The sequence below is a fragment of the Eretmochelys imbricata genome, chromosome 1 (genome assembly GCF_965152235.1).
Source record: "Eretmochelys imbricata isolate rEreImb1 chromosome 1, rEreImb1.hap1, whole genome shotgun sequence".
NCBI lineage: Eukaryota > Metazoa > Chordata > Testudines > Cheloniidae > Eretmochelys > Eretmochelys imbricata.
This window is the reverse complement of record NC_135572.1, coordinates 120,057,992-120,075,257: the sequence shown is the minus strand read 5'-3', so window position 1 is coordinate 120,075,257 and position 17,266 is coordinate 120,057,992. Positions and strand designations below refer to the sequence as shown.

The 17,266-nt window shown below is 41.1% G+C and overlaps 1 protein-coding gene across 1 annotated transcript in view; it reads right to left on the bottom strand.

The window, feature by feature from the left end:
• The window catches only part of AFF3 (ALF transcription elongation factor 3), a 465,059-nt gene that overhangs the window by 59,985 nt on the left and 387,808 nt on the right, over positions 1-17,266 (bottom strand). The window lies entirely within an intron of this gene.

Genomic DNA, 17,266 nt, shown 5'->3' with positions numbered 1-17,266 from the left:
CTGCTGACACCACTCTTTTGTATTCTTTCCACATATTAGTTAAATAGAGATGATTTAGTTAGCTATATGCACAGCTATATTTACACAGAACTCTGCTAGATCTGAGGCTGTGATCCCTCAAACACTTAAGCGTATGCTTAAACATGTGAGCAGTCAATAGGATGACTTACATTCTTAAAAGTTAAGCACGTCCGTAAGTTTTTGCAGGATTGGGTCACTAAATTATGGACCCACAGACAACAGGAAAATATATTCTTTTCACTAATTGACTACACATATTAAAGTATCAGACAGCCATAAACATCTGAGATGGAAATGACCTATTAAGTCATCCAACCCATTCCCCAGGCAATGGAAGCTTCCCTGCAGTACAGTACATTTTCTAGTGATTTGTCCAGCCTGGTTTTACGTGACTCATATGAATGGAGCTTTCACCTCATCCCATGGGAAACTACTCTGCAGCCTAACAGATCTCACTGCTATAAGATTTTCCTGCTATTCAGTCTAAATTTGTCCTCCTAACTTATTGTTGCTGTTTATTATTTAAACTCATTACTCATAGTGATCACCTTAAACCATTCTCCTCCCCCCTTGGTATTTATACTCTTCAAATATTTGCAGACTGTTATTCTGTCCCCTTGCAGCCATCTCTCAGCCAAGTTATACATATATAGCTTCTCTGATCTTTCCTCATAAGTCAATACTTCCTCAAGGTGCTGGATCATTTTTACGGCTCTTTTCTGAACTCTTTCCAATTTGTCTGTATCTTTCTGATAATAGGAAGCCCCAAACTGAACACAGTATTGCAGGTGTGTTCTCACCACAGCCACATAAAGAGGGACCATTTCCTTGCTATTCCTTGGTGCACTCCTCCTGCATATGTAGAGCTAAATTACACTGACTTTTTGGCTGTAATATCATATTTGAAACTCATGTCATTTTTTGCCCATTAATACCCTTATACCACTTTCAGAATGACTGCTTTCAGGATTCTCTCACCAAATAGGTGCATTTTGGATGGTTTCCCTCCACAGATATTAGCTTGCATTTTTTCAAACTGAATCTCATTTTGTTATTTACTGCCCATGTTTCCAGATGCCTTTGATTTATTTCTCTGCCCTCACTGGTGTCTGCAGCAACTCCTAATTTAGTATCAAATGCAAACTGAATTAAATGGCTGTTCACTTCCTCTTTCAGACCATTAATACGGATATTAAATGAGCCCAAGCCAAACACCCTGGCACCCCAGTAATCATATTCTCCCAGCTCAGAACACCACTGTTTATCATTACCCTTGCTTACATCCTTCAATCCATATCTGGTCTTATCATAGTCTCCTTATCCAAGCTAATATGAATTAATTTTGAGAGATATTTTGTCTCAAATAATTAATTACAATTCAAATATACTACATCTTGTGCTTTCTTTTCATCCACTAATTCCACCCAGAAAGAAAGGATCTGATACCTGAGCCAAGTCTTTTGAGACAAGAAATTTATGGGTAAGGTTCTTTCCTAAATTGAGATCAACTCAGTGTAGGAAAGAGGAAAGGCAGTCAGAAAGCCAGTTATAGCTCTCTGATTCTCTGTTCTGTGGAGCTCCTGGCCCCAGCCCCACTGCTCTCACTTAGGCTGCTCTCACTTAGGCCATCTGTTAAAGGTCCACAAAGGACCATCTGCCTGATATGAACTGGCATAGCAGCACTGTACCCATGTTCCCTCCCACCCCTAATATGTCCCCTTCCTACAGTGCTTAATTTGTAATGAAAAAGGTGCCGGGGCTCAAGCAATTAGGTGCCGGCGCTCAAGTAATTATTTTACTTTCATAACTGACTTGGCAAGCCCAGAGGTGCTGGGGATGTGAACTGCTCAGCCCTGGCACAAATTAAGCACTGCCTTCCTGCCTCTTGGCATGTCTCCTACCCAGAACTGGGCATAGGAGCTGGTTCCATTGACTTTATGATAACTGAGCACTCCCCGCACTGGGAGAATTCTCATCTCAATATCTAGCCCCTTTATACTGCCTGGGGGCAGAAAGGAAACAGACCACATAGGAAATCTGGCCTTGTGTGTTTTGAGTAAAACAATAAATAAAATGCAGTGAATGAAGCGAGAGCAGCTGGAATTTATTTATATTTGCCAAAGAATTCCAGTCAGGGATCCCCTTTCAGAGGCAGAAATTGTACACTAACAGAGATAGTCTAGTGCAGCAGAGACTAGTAAAGGAGAGTATACAATCCCTTTTCTGTGCTAAGGTGTTTATTATCATGTCCAGACATGTACCCAGACGCAGTGAGTGCCTTTAAAAACTCACCAGTTGTTGCTTTTACCATTAATTGTAATATCTCCTTGTTTAATTGGTTAAATTTGGGAAACACAAATTTTTCAGCACACCCATTTATAGAGCAGTGGTCAGAGACACATAAATACTTGAAATAATAAGCCTGACTGGAAGAGGACTCCTGAAGTTTGTTCACTACTTGGGGACCAATCAGTAGTGTGCACATGTGATAGGTCCAGTAAATCAGAGATGGGCGTTTCTCACTTTATTTCCTTAGAGTAATAGATTCTAGTTACTAGCCTTGTTAATGAAATGGTGAGAACAAAGTAACTCACAATGTGACAGTTCTTTTAGGAAATGTGAAAAGACAAATGCTTTTTCTGACAGAGTGGTTAAGGAAGCCAGTGTTCTGAGAGAGTCCTACGTTAATAGATTCTTAGTCCTTCTCAGAAAATCATTGTCAGTGTCTGTCTGACAAGCTTCTTCAACATCACAGAACATCTGCACATTTATGTCCTGCCTCTGGGGGCTGTGGTTTTAATTTCTAGCCCATCATTTTTGTTTGGCATTGATTAAAGTACTCAGAATTCCTAGAAAGGGGATGAGGGATAAAAAGCAGTAATATTTCTTTCTTGTTGTGACATAAAATGTTTTTTCTAGGCTGTTGAATAGAAATCATTATTACAGCCATACGTATAAAATATAACTCTTGAACTCTTTACAAACATCTGGAAATCTATATTTGCCGCTATAATGGTAGCCAATATGCTAAAAAAAATTAAACGACACAAATGTTTTTCTATTTCAACTGATACTGAGATAATCTTCTATCCCCCTACTATCTCCAGGACTGTGAATGCACCATGTTTTTGAAAAGTGTTCATTGGACTTTGATGGTTCAGTATAAAAATTCTTGCATGTTTCTTTTTACTTTCTTTTTAAAAACCATCAACCATGGATATGGTTCAATGAATGCTATTTTGAACTTCTCTTGTTTAAACATGCTAGACCATGCAGTCAAAATAAAACATAGACATGCATTTTAATCCTTGTGGCAAACAACACACACAAAAGTATATGGATTTATGTCTTAAAGTCAATTATTGCATGTTGGAAATGGTATTTTTATTTTAAGCATTTTATTTAAGCAAAAATATGGGTAGTAACTACCCGTACAAAGCCCTGCGATGAGAATACCCACTCTGATTGGCCTAAGAAAGCAAGACATTACTCTATAGAGGGCGCCAAAAGCTCAGTAAGGTACTTAGACTACGTCTACACTATGAGCTAGAGGTGTGATTCCCAGGTCAAGCAGACATTCTCACACTAGCTCTCATCTGAGCTAGCACACTATATATAGCAGCGTAGCTGTGGTAGCAGAAGCTGTGGCTAACAGCCCCAGGTACCTACCCAAGGGTTGAGGCAAGTTTGTATTCAAGGCAGCCAGCATGGTGCTGCCGCTGCCCATGCTACTGTGGTTATACCACTATTTTTAGCACACTAGCTCAGATGAGAGCTAGTGTGTGTCTACGTGAGCTAGGAATCTCACCCCTACCTCATAACATAGATGCAGCCTTAAATGTAAAAACAAAATCTTAACCCTAGTTCACACCAATGCACAGGCAGTTCAGACAGCCACACAGTACTGACCATTAATAATAGTCATGCTGCTGTATTCTGCATCAGCCATACGTGACTCTTAGACAGAAGAACATTGAATGCATTGCAGGAATCCAACCTCAGGGTTACAAAGACATGCATTATGGATATCAGGTCAGGGTGCCAGAGAAAGAGGTGCAGTCTGGCAATATTATTAAATTGATTCAAAGGAAATAGAGCAGCTCTGACTACTGCTGACCCTCTAGAGCCTGTTTCACCAGCACCTTGCATTCTGGTAGCATTTTATCCCCACTTTGAAGAGCTACAAGTGATAACCAAGACTGCAAGAGAATGGAGAATCAGGCTCCATTCAGGAACTTCAGTGTTAGACTCTGATCAAGGACCATGTCGAGGCTATGTGACAGACTGACCTTCTGAAACATCTTCCCATCACAGACTGGGAAGGCTAGCAAAATGTCCACTCTTCATGCTTTCAACCTCAACAGATCTGTATAATTTCACTTTGCTAAGGTTTAATCTTATCCAGATTTTTGCTTGCAACTTGCTGTTTTGCTCAGTAAGACAGTCCCTTTCACACTGTATAGTACATTAATTTCCATGTCTGGAAATTGAAAATGTATAACTGGTGTCATCTGCATAGCAGTGATAATCTAAACTATTCTTGTTCTAAACCTGACTCTACGGGCCCACAAAGCAGCATGAAAAGTATCACAGCTAGAGCAGACCCCTGGGAAACTCCACAAGTGTTCCAGCCACTAGATCAGGGGCGGGCAAAGTTTTTGGCCTGAGGGCCACATCCGGTTTCCGAAATTGTATGGAGGGCCGGTTAGCGAAGCCTGTGTCTCCCGAAACAGCCAGGCGTGCCCCAGCCACCACGGCCTATCCAACCCCCCCGCTTCTCGCCTCCTGATGGTCCCCCCTGGGACTCCTGCCCCATCCACCCCTTTTGCTCCCTGTCCCCTGATCACCGCCGGAACCCCTGCCCCAGCCTGCCCCCCACCGCCCCATCCAATGCCCCCTCCTTCTTGACTGGCCCCACCCAGGACCTCTGCCCCCATTCAACCCCCCTGTTCCCTACTCTCTGACTGCCCCGACTCCTATCCACACCCCCACCCCCTGCCGCCACCCAGAACTCCCCTGCCCTCTATCCAACTCCCCCGCTCCCTGCCCCCTTACCGCGCTGCCTGGAGCACCGGTGGCTGGCGGCGTTACAGCCACACTGCCCAGAGCATCAGGAGAGGCAGCCGCGCTGCCTGGCTGGAGCCAGCCATGCCACCGCGCCGCACAGAGCGCCAGGTCAGGCCGGGCTCTGCAGCTGCACTGCCCAGCAGGAGCTCGCAGCCCCACCGCCCAGAGCATTGTGCTGGCGGCACAGTGAGCTGAGGCTGCGGGGGAGAGGGAACAGTAGGGGAGGGGCCGGGGGCTAGCCTCCCGGGCCGGGAGCTCAGGGTCCCACAGGCTGGATGTGGCCCGCAGGCCGTAATTTGCCCACCTCTGCACTAGATGCTACCATGATGAGCACCAGAGAAATGGCTCTACAAAAAAAAAGAAATAAATACATGAAAAGTGACAAGTAGAATTCTCAAGAGACTGAGACTAACCAATGGGGTATGACCAATATGCAGTTTATTACATACTGTCATATTACTATAATAAAACTGTCATAGCCAACCTGTTCTTCAGCTAGTTCAACTGGATCTGATGACCCAACATGCCAAAGGACACTGCTGGATCTTAAAACACCAAGAAGGATAGGACACTTCTATCCATTATGATTTATGCATCATTAATGACCCTGACTAGGGCAGACTTCAATTGAGCTTACAGAACATTACCTTCAAGATGTGCCACCATGTTTTCTAGGATCTTGGCCAAACATTGCAGGTAAGAAATCAGCCTTGAATTTCACTGTACAATTGGATAGAGCAAGATCTTATTTAATGTTCAACACTGCCACAACCTTTAAGCCAGCAAAAGAGCGATAATTTGCTCCAATAAAAGAGGGATGTTGAGACAAACAATGTCGGGGGGACACTCTGGCCCATATTTATTTTCTGTGGAGAAAAAAGAAAACTGGAACAAGCAGTGAGAAGAGTTGCCTTTGGTAAACAAATGACACTGCTGGGGATCAGGTCAATTTTGAGAAGTAAATGTGTTACCAGGAAAAGAAATTGCTCTGGGTCTGAGAATATCAAAGATGTGGGAAATAGCCTGGAGAAGGGAGGAAAGAGATTTCAAATGTTCCAAGGGTCCAAAAAATCTATTGCTGGCCTTGGAGAAGTTTAAAAATCAAGAAAAATATGCCAGACAAGAGTTTCAGTAAGAAGACAACACTTTGATATAGAAGGCCAGATCCTCCGCAAGTGTAAATTGACATAGCTCCACTGACTTCAATTAAGTTACATCCATTTGCACCAGCTGAGGATCTGGCCCAGAATACGTAAGAATGTTTCAGACTCTGTGATAAAATATGCCCCTAACTTTAAAGTAACCCTGCTTCCAGAGTCATTTCCCGCCCCCACCCCCACCCCCCAGCTACATGCTTCTATAGTACAGTAGCATTCTTCCCAGTCCTTAAAACCAATTAGGGGCCATTACAGCATATGGTTCGCTCCTCCTTTGTGGGGAGCAAATTCTGCATGGTAGTTCCTCAAAGTACAAATTGACAGCTTTGTGCCAAAATCTGCATCATTATCATTAATGCCTGGCACTAAAGATAGTGAGAGTCTCCCATGCACGCAGTTGGGAATTTCTTAGTGCTGATAATTAGCAATCAATCACAGAGACAGGCAGCAATGCAAGTGCCCCCTTCTTGCTAGCGTCCACATGTATCTTTCAAATACCCTTCAGTGTCTATCTATTTAAATAATTGCTCATCACTTTGTACTTCAGGATTGGGCCATTCCACTGCTGTAACACAATTGTTTGAAATACTGGTTCTAGAAGGCAGGAGAATACAAAGGAACAGAATTGGAATGCTAGCCTATTAGCATCCCTGATGGCAACTTTATTCAGTGATCCCACCTGCAGATTACCAACTGTCTCCAGGGCTTAATATATGAAAGATGGCTTTGTGGCTACAGCACAAACTGAGAGTCAGGAACCCTCTATTCTAATTTCAGCTCTTCTATGGACTACCAGAGTGATCCTGATCTGGCTAATTGACTTCTCTATGCCTCTGTTTCATCATCTTCAAAACGGGGACAACAATATTTACCTGTCTTACGGTAATGAGGTTTAATTCATTATAGTTTATAAAACACTTTGATATCTTCAGATAGAAAGTAGTACAGAAATGCAAGGCATTATTACATAGTCAGCAAATTGTCTACCTACTGATATATCCTGTGGTACCATTAACGACTGATTTTAGGTATGTAAGTAATTCATTTTCAAAAACGCTATTGGTTCTTAAAAAATGGTCCACTAAAGACAAAGTGGGTAGCCCTGCCATGGTCTCCTATTTGGGACTGAACATGCAAAGCAGATCTAATCACTTCCCTTTTTACAGCAGAACCGTTCCCACGAGTCTATTAATATCTTTGAGAAACAGAGAAGTGTTTTCATACTTCATTCATATAATGGATGAGATCTGGAATGGGAGTCATGATGAGTGAGAGTCCTGGAGGTTGTTTGGCTTGTCACAATACATAATGCTTCTGTAAAAGTATTATATTAGCTTAGCAGTGCCACCCTGGCACAGTGCAGCTAATAAAGTACAGCTGCCAAGAACAGAGTTCAGAAACTCCACCTATATTTTAACACTGTTCCTGGGAGTTGTTTAAATAGTTTCTGCGGACAAGATTGCAAGTATTATCTAATAATGCAAACCTACGGTAAATCAGCTCTCCTTACAGAATCAGGTTTGTGGCATTTATGATGCTTGCAATTGCTAGAATATTAATTCCTCAAACCAAAATAAACTGACAATAATATTTAAAAAACCCTCCCAAAATCACAGAAAACAAGGAAATCCAGTCTAATCTTTTTAGGGCCCTCTTTTATGGTTTGATTGTTACTAGAAGCAGCAGTGTGAAGTGACAGCTCCCACCTTGAAAGGACATTGTAAGAATTAGAAAAATACTGAAGAAACCATCCAAAATAAGTACCCTCTTTCCAAAAAAGACAAAAAAAATTTAATAATGGCATCATTAGTATCAATAGTTCTATCAGAAAGAGTGTGTGCCTGGGTATGTGAGATGAAAGGGTGCCAAAAACCTGCAGTTGCATTAACTTGGGACGAAGTGATTAGTCAGCAGGCTGACAGCTGTGCTGGGAGCCTGGTGCCAGATTCCAATGTATGCTTTCCTTAGCTGCCAAGTGTTTGCTGGTCTCACCAGATAAATGGAGCATCAGCAGTGTTTTATTTGACCTGCTCACAAGAAAAATAAAACAACTCTGACTTCCTTGATGTGTTTGTCATTGACCTTGCATCAGCTAAATATGAGCAGCAAGATTCCCCGGTCCAGGAAAGTTAACTCTTTATAGAATGGGCCTTCAAATGTCTTTTCAATGGTAATAACTAGTCTCCTAAAAGCTGTAAATACTGTAACATGAAAAGAAAAAATTACAGACAGTGACAACATTTCACATGCTCTTCTCTGGATTAATGGGCCAAGGACTTACAATAGGCTTTGAAACCACATAGAGATACTCTATCAACTCCAGTTATACTCTCATTATCAGAATAAATCTGGGAGCCATTTCCAAAGAGATTTTTCTGAGGGCGAAGGAGAATGGGTTGCATGTGAAAGAAGTTGTGAAGAAAACTCTACCAAAAATAACATAGTACTGCATATCTGCTCCCTATGACTTGAGGGTTTTGATGGCTTTTGTTATTTCTCCTTCATCTATTCCCCACAGACTGTCTTTTCTCTTTCCTCCTCATTAATCTGCTCTTGTACACAGTTAGGAACCTTATATCTGAGAATCTTCAGTAGTGTTTTAACCCAACCTCACATGCTGGGAGGAAAGCAGGCATGGTGCCTTTGAGTTAGAGATCTAAAACCGTAGCTAGGATATACTCTCCAAATCTTTGATGTGCTTTATGTGAGGATCCTCTTTCATTGTGACTAATGTGCTATCAAACCAAGCAGACTGCAGTGGCATCATCACTCAAAGTGCTCTTTTTTCCCTCTCCAGCAAGCAGACAAGAAGGGACGTCCTGGCTGAGATCAGCCTTGTTGCTCATCACTTGTGTGGCCTCCTCACAAGGTCTCAGGATGGAAAAGATAATTTGCTTTGTAGCCCATCATACATCGATAGAATTTCAAAGTAATTTCGAGCTTTATATTACTCTGTCATTTTTGTTTAAACCAGTTGAGCTTCATGCTGCTTGGCACCCACAGAGCTGGCAAGGTGGGTTGGACTGAAAAAGTATATCTGAAGTGACTGCATACGACCATTGCGTTTTTTCATGTTCTAGGGGCAAGGGGGAGAGAGAGTGGAGAGGGTAAATTAATCAATTAACTTGCTATACAGCTTCAAAAATGTTACTGCATGTGAGAGCCAGAGTGTAACCTATTTTCCCAACTCCCAATATCTCCTGGGCAGTGGGTGAGACACCTAGGTCCACCTTGCCACGGAGCAAAAGACAATCACACCCATGAGGACTTGTAGATGTAATGTGTCCAGTGTTTGCGGTACTGATCAGTTGTATTTTTCATATCAAATAGTATCAAAGCTTTGGGTATTTTTCTACAGCTCTTGGAGTCCGTGTAGTAAAAAAAAATAAGTTCTGGGTGTTGGCTACTTTCAGACTCCACATTCCATGTGTTCCTCAAACCCCACCTCCTACCCAATGAGAGCAGCAAGATTGTACCCTTTAAGGACATTCTAGTCCCACTAGAATGAGGCGCTGCATGTGCCATCCTCCATGCATCCTTGAGTGTTAAAAGTTCCTCTGCCCATCTGAGATCAGACTACTAAGGCTCATAGAAGAAGGTAAGCATGAGTGGAGTCAGGGTATCTATTCCCCCTCCAGGCTAAAAGCTAGAAAGTGAGGTCTCCTCCCCCTCAGACAAGGAAGAAATAAAACAACTACAGTAGGGTTCCCATTGGACTGAAAGAAAGGCCTTACACCAGTTAGGGAAATGGAGAACTGTAATTTTCTAAAAGAGATGAGAGAGCAAACAAACTGGACTGATTCCTATAGCAGGAGATATATCGTCTGGGAAGGATCGGAGAACACTGCTAAAAAGAACAGTGTTTAGACAGGCAGGGCTGTGGCAGATTAAGGAATAGCAATAACACTGTCTAGTGGTCAGATCCTGTTACGATTGGCCACTATGGAAGATACTGTGCCACGGTGATAAATGTGGTATAAAACTGTGGATAGCGATACAGACTAGATATGTAGGGAGCTGAATTCTGAACTGAAGGATCAAATCACCAGGAAAAAAGCCAAGTGGTATATGAACTAGATGCTAGTAAATGACAGCATATGATGACAGAATGTTTTGCTCAGAGCATTTTGTGAAACAAGGGGGTGAGCTAGACTAGGACAGCCCGTAGCTATCAAGCTGAGCAATTATAATTTCAGCATGGGAATTTACAAGCAGTAAGAGCACGTGGTGGGAGGAACAGTGACAGCAGGAAGTGGAAGCAGTGGGCATGAAATCTGGGAAAGACAGCAACAGGAACCAGAGAAATAATGAAGGTCATAGGATCCAGAGAGCTGCTCATGGCAGAGAGACTACAGTAGAGTTAAGATAAGACTACAAAACTGAGAGATGGACTATTGCCCATGTGGATACACTGAAACTTTGTAATCAGAACTTCACGTACATTCTGGGCATTACCATGAAGAATCATCACTAGACTATACTGTACTATAGACTATGGCAGGTCTATACTATCGCTTAAGTTGATCTAACTTACATCGCTCGGGCTGTGAAAAAGACACCCTCGGAGCAATGCAAGTTACAGCAACCTAAGTGTTGTCCACACTGGTGCTATGGCGGCAGGAGACTCTCTCCCGTCGACATAGCTACCGCCTCTCACAGAGGTGGAAAAATTATGCTGACGGCAGAGTCTTCTCCCATCGGCACAGAGCATCTTCACCAGATGCACTACAGAGGTGCAGCTGCATTGGTGCAGCTGCACAAGTTTAGCGCTTCTAGTGTAGACCTGCTTGGTATGATGCTGGGATCTCTAATCCAGTTCAAGAGTTTGAAAGTGAGGAAAGCACCATTTCAGCTGTTCTGAATGGTTGTGTTTTATACTTCTGCTTAAGGTGTGAGTCCAGCTATAGAAATGAATGCATTTGGGGAAATGAAATGCTATTCAGGAAAAGGATTAGAACGGAGTATTGTTCTTATGGACCTCCTGAAGCTATAACTTGGATCTGATAAAAGAAAATACATATTCCTTATTCAGTTGTGCTACTTGATTAAATGGAAAAGAGGTTTTTGTTTTACATATAAGCAATGGGAACTGTATGACTATGTATATGAAAAGTCTGTAGTTTTTAACAAAGTTGGAAGTTTACATTGTCAAAAAAATAAAATAAGAAACCCTTTAGGAGAGGCCTCGTGTTCTTTGCACTGAAGTGATTTATGATACTCACTTGCTAATAAAAATCACCTTCCCACTGTCTAAAAAACTTCTGTATAATTTATTTTGTTGTGTAAGTGTTAATGTCAAATACAGGGATCCATCCATGCTGTACTACCAGCAGGGACTCACGCTCAGTGACGAGCATCAACTGGAGAAAAATCAGGTGCAAGAATTTGAGGTCAGTTTTGCCTTTATCACTCAGAATGCGATCACCTGTATTTTGCTGTCCTCCCAAATGTCCCTATCAGGAGAAGTTTGTCCCACATTCTGGGCAATTTGCCTGGTTGTTGTCTTGCCTATCCAACTTCCCTCCCAAAATAGTCAATATGGATGTGATGCTAATCAGGAAAAGGGCAATTTTTGCTTGTGTGTGACTTTCTTTTAACAGCTGTGTTCAGCATTACCGCACAGTCACTGGACTGCAACCACAGAGGCATCCTTCTCACTCTTTTTGCTCTGGCACCCTGGCAACTTGTGTCTGAGTATTATTAACAAGCCCAACCCCATGTTTGACAATCTAAAATAATGAATTTCTTATCACTTCCAAACACTGTGTTGCAATGTGTCGCACTACAACAGTTCAGCCTTTGGCTTTTAAATCAACAGGACTGTGCAAATGGCTCTATTCTCTGAAAGTCCAAATACAGATGAACTTGTGCAGATAAAATTACTAACTACTGTAATAGCTGTTCGAGTGGGTGTAATAAATTTAAATATGTGATGAACTCTTTCAGGTTTTACTGATTCTTAGTATTGCTGCTGCCAGCTTTTGTGTTACTCTTTAACTCAAGCCATATTACGTTGTCTCCCAAAGGACTTTCTTAGCTTGTCTGCTCTAGTCTATATGCTGTCTTGAAATTTACAGTAGCTCTTGAGAAGGAGCTTATTGTGAGTAGCTCTGCTCGGCATAAAGAAGTTCTAAGTTCTACTACTTGTCTGTGTACATCATTTCCTATGCAGAACACCATTATGTTTTCTGTTAGCCTCCACTGAATCAAAGGGCTCTCTTTCAGATGCTGCAAAAAATTATAAATGCTCAGACAAATACATAGATTTGTCTATCACCACAGAAGGCATTAGACAGACTGGGGAAGGGCCAAAGAGAGCAACTAATAAAGCCCAGAGCAGCAGTGAAGAGGAGGTTAAAAGCTAATCATTTTGAAATTGCCTGCAGCCCTTAAAAGGTTCTTCAAATATTTTCCCTATTTGAGTAAGCACAAGCTATTTTTCTGCCATGTGCAAAACAATTATAGTCTGTTTTTAAAAAGAGCTGCATGTGAGCTTTCATTTACATCTCACACCCAAGAAACTCAAGAAACAATACAGGAAGAAATGCTCATAAAATGCAGTTGAGGAATATTTGCATGTGGGTTGGTTTTAGGATTTCAGGGGCCTGACACTTGGGGAAGACCCCAAATCCAAATTCCACAGGGCTAGATTCTGACACTTCTATTTCGGTTTAGTAGCACACTCCATAACTTTAATGGAAGTATCTATGGAGTAATGTAATAGTGAGTGAGGGGACTGGAATCCAGCCCATTGTGACACAACATCACAATATTTTGATGCCAGAAGTAATATTTCAGAATACATGGTAACCCTCAACTATAGCCCTGGCCGTACCTTCCACAGTCATGGTGCCTAAAGCTGGCCTCATTATAACAGAGAACACTAACCAGCAATGATTTACTGTGATAAATATAAATAGATGAAATCTATAATAGGAAACAATGACACTTCATATTTCAAAGAATAAAGTAAGGTCCAAATGTGAATTGAATCACTTTTTATATGTTGTCCATGGAAAAGAGTGTGGAAGGTCTGTTTATTCATGTACAGAACAAGTGGGAAGGGAGAAATAAACTACAAAGTAATGAGTATGATTTTATTTACTTTATTAATCCAGAGTGGTACTGATGTGTCTGGACACAGTGGCTCCCTGACTGCACCCTCACACAGCATGTTATCAATCCTGTGTTTGGATGAAAAGTGCTACCCAATAGAAGAAAAATAGCACTAGAACTGTATGACATTTTAATAAACATTTTATCTTAAACCATGCTGTGTTTTGATGTAGTTGTCTTTATAAATAGGCTCGAACTGCCTCAGTACTAGACATATCCTTGAGTAAGTCATCCCGTGTCTCATATGTTTTGCTGTTCCTGAACAGCCATGCATATTTTTAAGTTTCTTATAGTACTAGGAACTCATGTGTATCTTACTTAGTCTGTTCTTCAGCCTAACCTTTTTCAGGGTTTGGGAAGTTTGTTTTCCCTGCCTCTCCCTGAGACTGATGGATGGGGGTGAGAGTAGTCCAACAAAGATGCTTCTCCTTCACAATGTCCACAAGAATTTGCTGGCCTCTTCCCCATGCAATTTAACAATCACAAAGGCCTCTTTGACTTTCTGGAACTCTTATCACAGGCCCATTACCTCTAACAGCATCCTCCTGGTTACTGCTTTGCTAATATCTTGCATGCTATCAGACGTGCAGTGCAATGTAGCGTATATCCCCATATCACACAGAATTTAAATTTAGCAGCAGGATTCAGAGAGAGGCTATTAAAGGTGTTGAAGCCTGCATCTACTGCTGCTGCTAGGATGGAGGGATGTGGGTTGCCCAACTGTGAGAATGTATGTACTGGCTCTTTCAAAGAGTAGTAGAGACCCAGATAACAAGAAATACAGTAAACGTCAAAAAACCCTCAAGAATACAATTAACAACCTTCTCGTGGGTGGAGAGAACACGTCCTGTGGTCCTATACTGTGATTAAGAAGGACCCTGAGGTGTTAGTGGGTCTCAGGTTTTCTGTCTGATTCACAGGTTCAAACATCAAGCCCACATGCCACTGAAAAGTAAATCCATCTGCACGGAAAGGGAGCAGGAAGAGATAAAGGCTCATTTGTGAACTCTTCTTTTGCTGCGTTCAAATATATCTTATTTGCTTATTTGCCACATGGCATATTCAGAATCTGCAGCATCTACCTTTAAGAAAAAAATGAAACTAAGTGTTCTAGTCCTGATAGCTGCAAAAATATCCTTCAAAAATGAGCAAATATAAACCGATAGTGTTGTCGGCCGGAGTTTGCAGACAGTCTGAGGCAATGAGGTGTGTGAACTTCCCCATCTACCATGAATCTCAATGGGTTGTTGACTTGAATGGCACTTTAAATGTAAGCATTAATTAATTATTCAGTTGCTTATTTGAGCAGTGGAATGGGGAAGGAGTTAGGAATGAAGCCTATGAGTGGGGGGTGAGGTACAGGAAGTTGTTGCAGATAAGGATACACAGAGAAGAGATGGGACAGGAGGTGTACACAGGGAAGAGGGAGAGAAATAAAAAAAAGAAGATGGAGAAGGAAGAGAAACAAAGGACAGCAATAATAGTGGTTGTAAATATGAGCATATTCTTCCACTGAATGATACTGAATACAGTAATCAAGTACTGAACACAAAATACAGAAATGATGATTAATAGTTTAGTTACTACATGAAGACCACAGTCTACTTTTGAGCACAGTGTAAACCATCTACTGATGCCAGGGGGAGACCCTCAGTGGATTGTGGGGTATATGTAGTCCTAACTTTTTACACCATAATTAAAAATGGAATTTGGCCCTCTCTACGTGTGTTTTACACCCTAAAGACCTATGTCGTCTGCCCATTAATTTCTACAAGTACATCAACCAGCCTACTGCAGTCTTTATTAGAGTGCTTTGATGTCACATGTAACAGCTTATTTGATGCACTGTAGTGTTTGGCATGCTTTATAAAGCATGTGAGATATTACAGCAGCAAACAGTGAAAATGCTTTTTGTTCCAGACATTTCTGTGTTTGGTTTCCATTTTGGTCAGAATATTGAAGTATCTGTAACAGGCCATCAGTTTTCGATTTTATGGTTTCATCTCACTCCTATAAAATGTTATTGTTTGGAGACTGGTCTGAACTTTTTCAAAGCTTCTCTCCAATGTGAGCGCCTTACAGCAACACTGCCTAGAGCAGCTGCTAACGCTGTCACACTGAGAACTGCATTCCTGACATCAGGAATGAAAGATCTTCATGAAATAATGGACTAATGTAGCCATTCTGTCCAGCCTCATAAATTAGATTTTAAATCTAGCAATTGCAGGGCAATTAGGAGGTGAGCAGCTTTCACGCAGGAACATATATTTTCTATTCCTGCCTGCCTGAGACATTGTTTTAATTTTCCCTTTGTTAGCTGGGCTGAGAGAGCTGCAGTTACCAAGAAGCGATAGCATAGTGGCAAGAGACTTGGCAGAACAAAATTTAAAAATCAGTAGATACCCCTAGTAATTAAAATAATTTTGAATTAAAAAATACCACTTCAGTCATTGCTCTTGTATTATAATAGTAATTATGTAACCGATCACTTTGAATTATTAATATAATGAAATAACATCACTATATAGAGAGAACATAAAAGAAAGTCTCACTAACCAGGTAATCCCATAAATGAGAGATGAGTAGTAGTCTGAAAGACATTTGTTAACAGTAGGTGATGTCATGCCATTGATCACTAGCAGCTATAAAAGTTTTTAAAAGGCTCTCATTGGCCTGTCAGTGAGGCACAGGAAACAGGACAGGAATTCCCATCACTGGTGGCCACAAGAAGGTTTCAAAGTATTAAAATAGATGATTTCCTTAGTCTGCAAACCTCAAAGGGGCATAAATAACAAACAACTTCAAAGCAAATGAAAGGTTTTAGAGCAGCCTGTCAAAGAGGCTGCTGGGGTTTCCGTGGTAGACTTCCATGTTTAAAGAGTCACAGCAATTTGTTACTTTCTTATCCAAAACAATTCCATATGTCTCTGGATTATTTAAGATCATTTTGGTTTTTGTTATCATGGATTTTAAAGAAACAATATCACAATTATTTAAGGTGGGGAAATGAAGTTAGACAGACAGCATCTGCAGTTTACAAACTGATGGATGATCTCAGGGACTAAAACTTTGCAAATTTATTCTGTGTTCTCCAACATTAGATGATATGATTCCAGACCAAATGACAAGTAGGAGAACTAACTGTAATTAAGTATAGACCTGATATTATAGAAATGCAGCAACTAAATTTGCAGGGTTTGAAAACTGATTTTATGAGAAGAAAAACAATGGACAGTACACTAAAAGAAAAAGAACAGCAGCAAGATTAAAGTAAAGATCTTTTAAAATATTACCTTAGTAAATGATTAAACTAAAAAAGACCCCGAGGTTAAAATATTGCCTTTTAGAAGCTCTGGCCCAGATGCAAGACAAATCTTAGGCAATCACCTCCTAACCAAACAAAAACTGTTTACATCGCAGCACTGGAAACATATGCTGTTAATTTTAGTGATTTGCAAGCGCCATTTGAGCCAAGTATAATGTCTAAACAAGAAAAGTGCCACTATTTTGGGTCATTGTTTCTCAGCACAGGTGTGGAGTGTGCATTTTATGAAATGTCTTAAATATCAAAACTAGCTAAGCTCTGGCTCAACCAAACTGAAGCCTATCACTGTTTGACAATATAATGAAATATATTATTTGAGGCAATGGCACAGGTTTGGATAATGGTGGTTGGCTTAATAAAGCCTGCTCAGATTTTCACAGGTAAAAAGAATTACATCTTCTCTTTCACTCTTTCAGAATTCATTTTCCTCCTCATCTCTTCATGTGTTGCGTGTACAAGCTGCATACTCTACCACAGCTAATGCTGCCTCACTACTGTTGCCCTGCACTGAGAAGATTGCTAGTGGGATCATGCAGTTGTGAATTAACCAGCCCTTCCCAAACTCCTTCCTCAGTTGAAT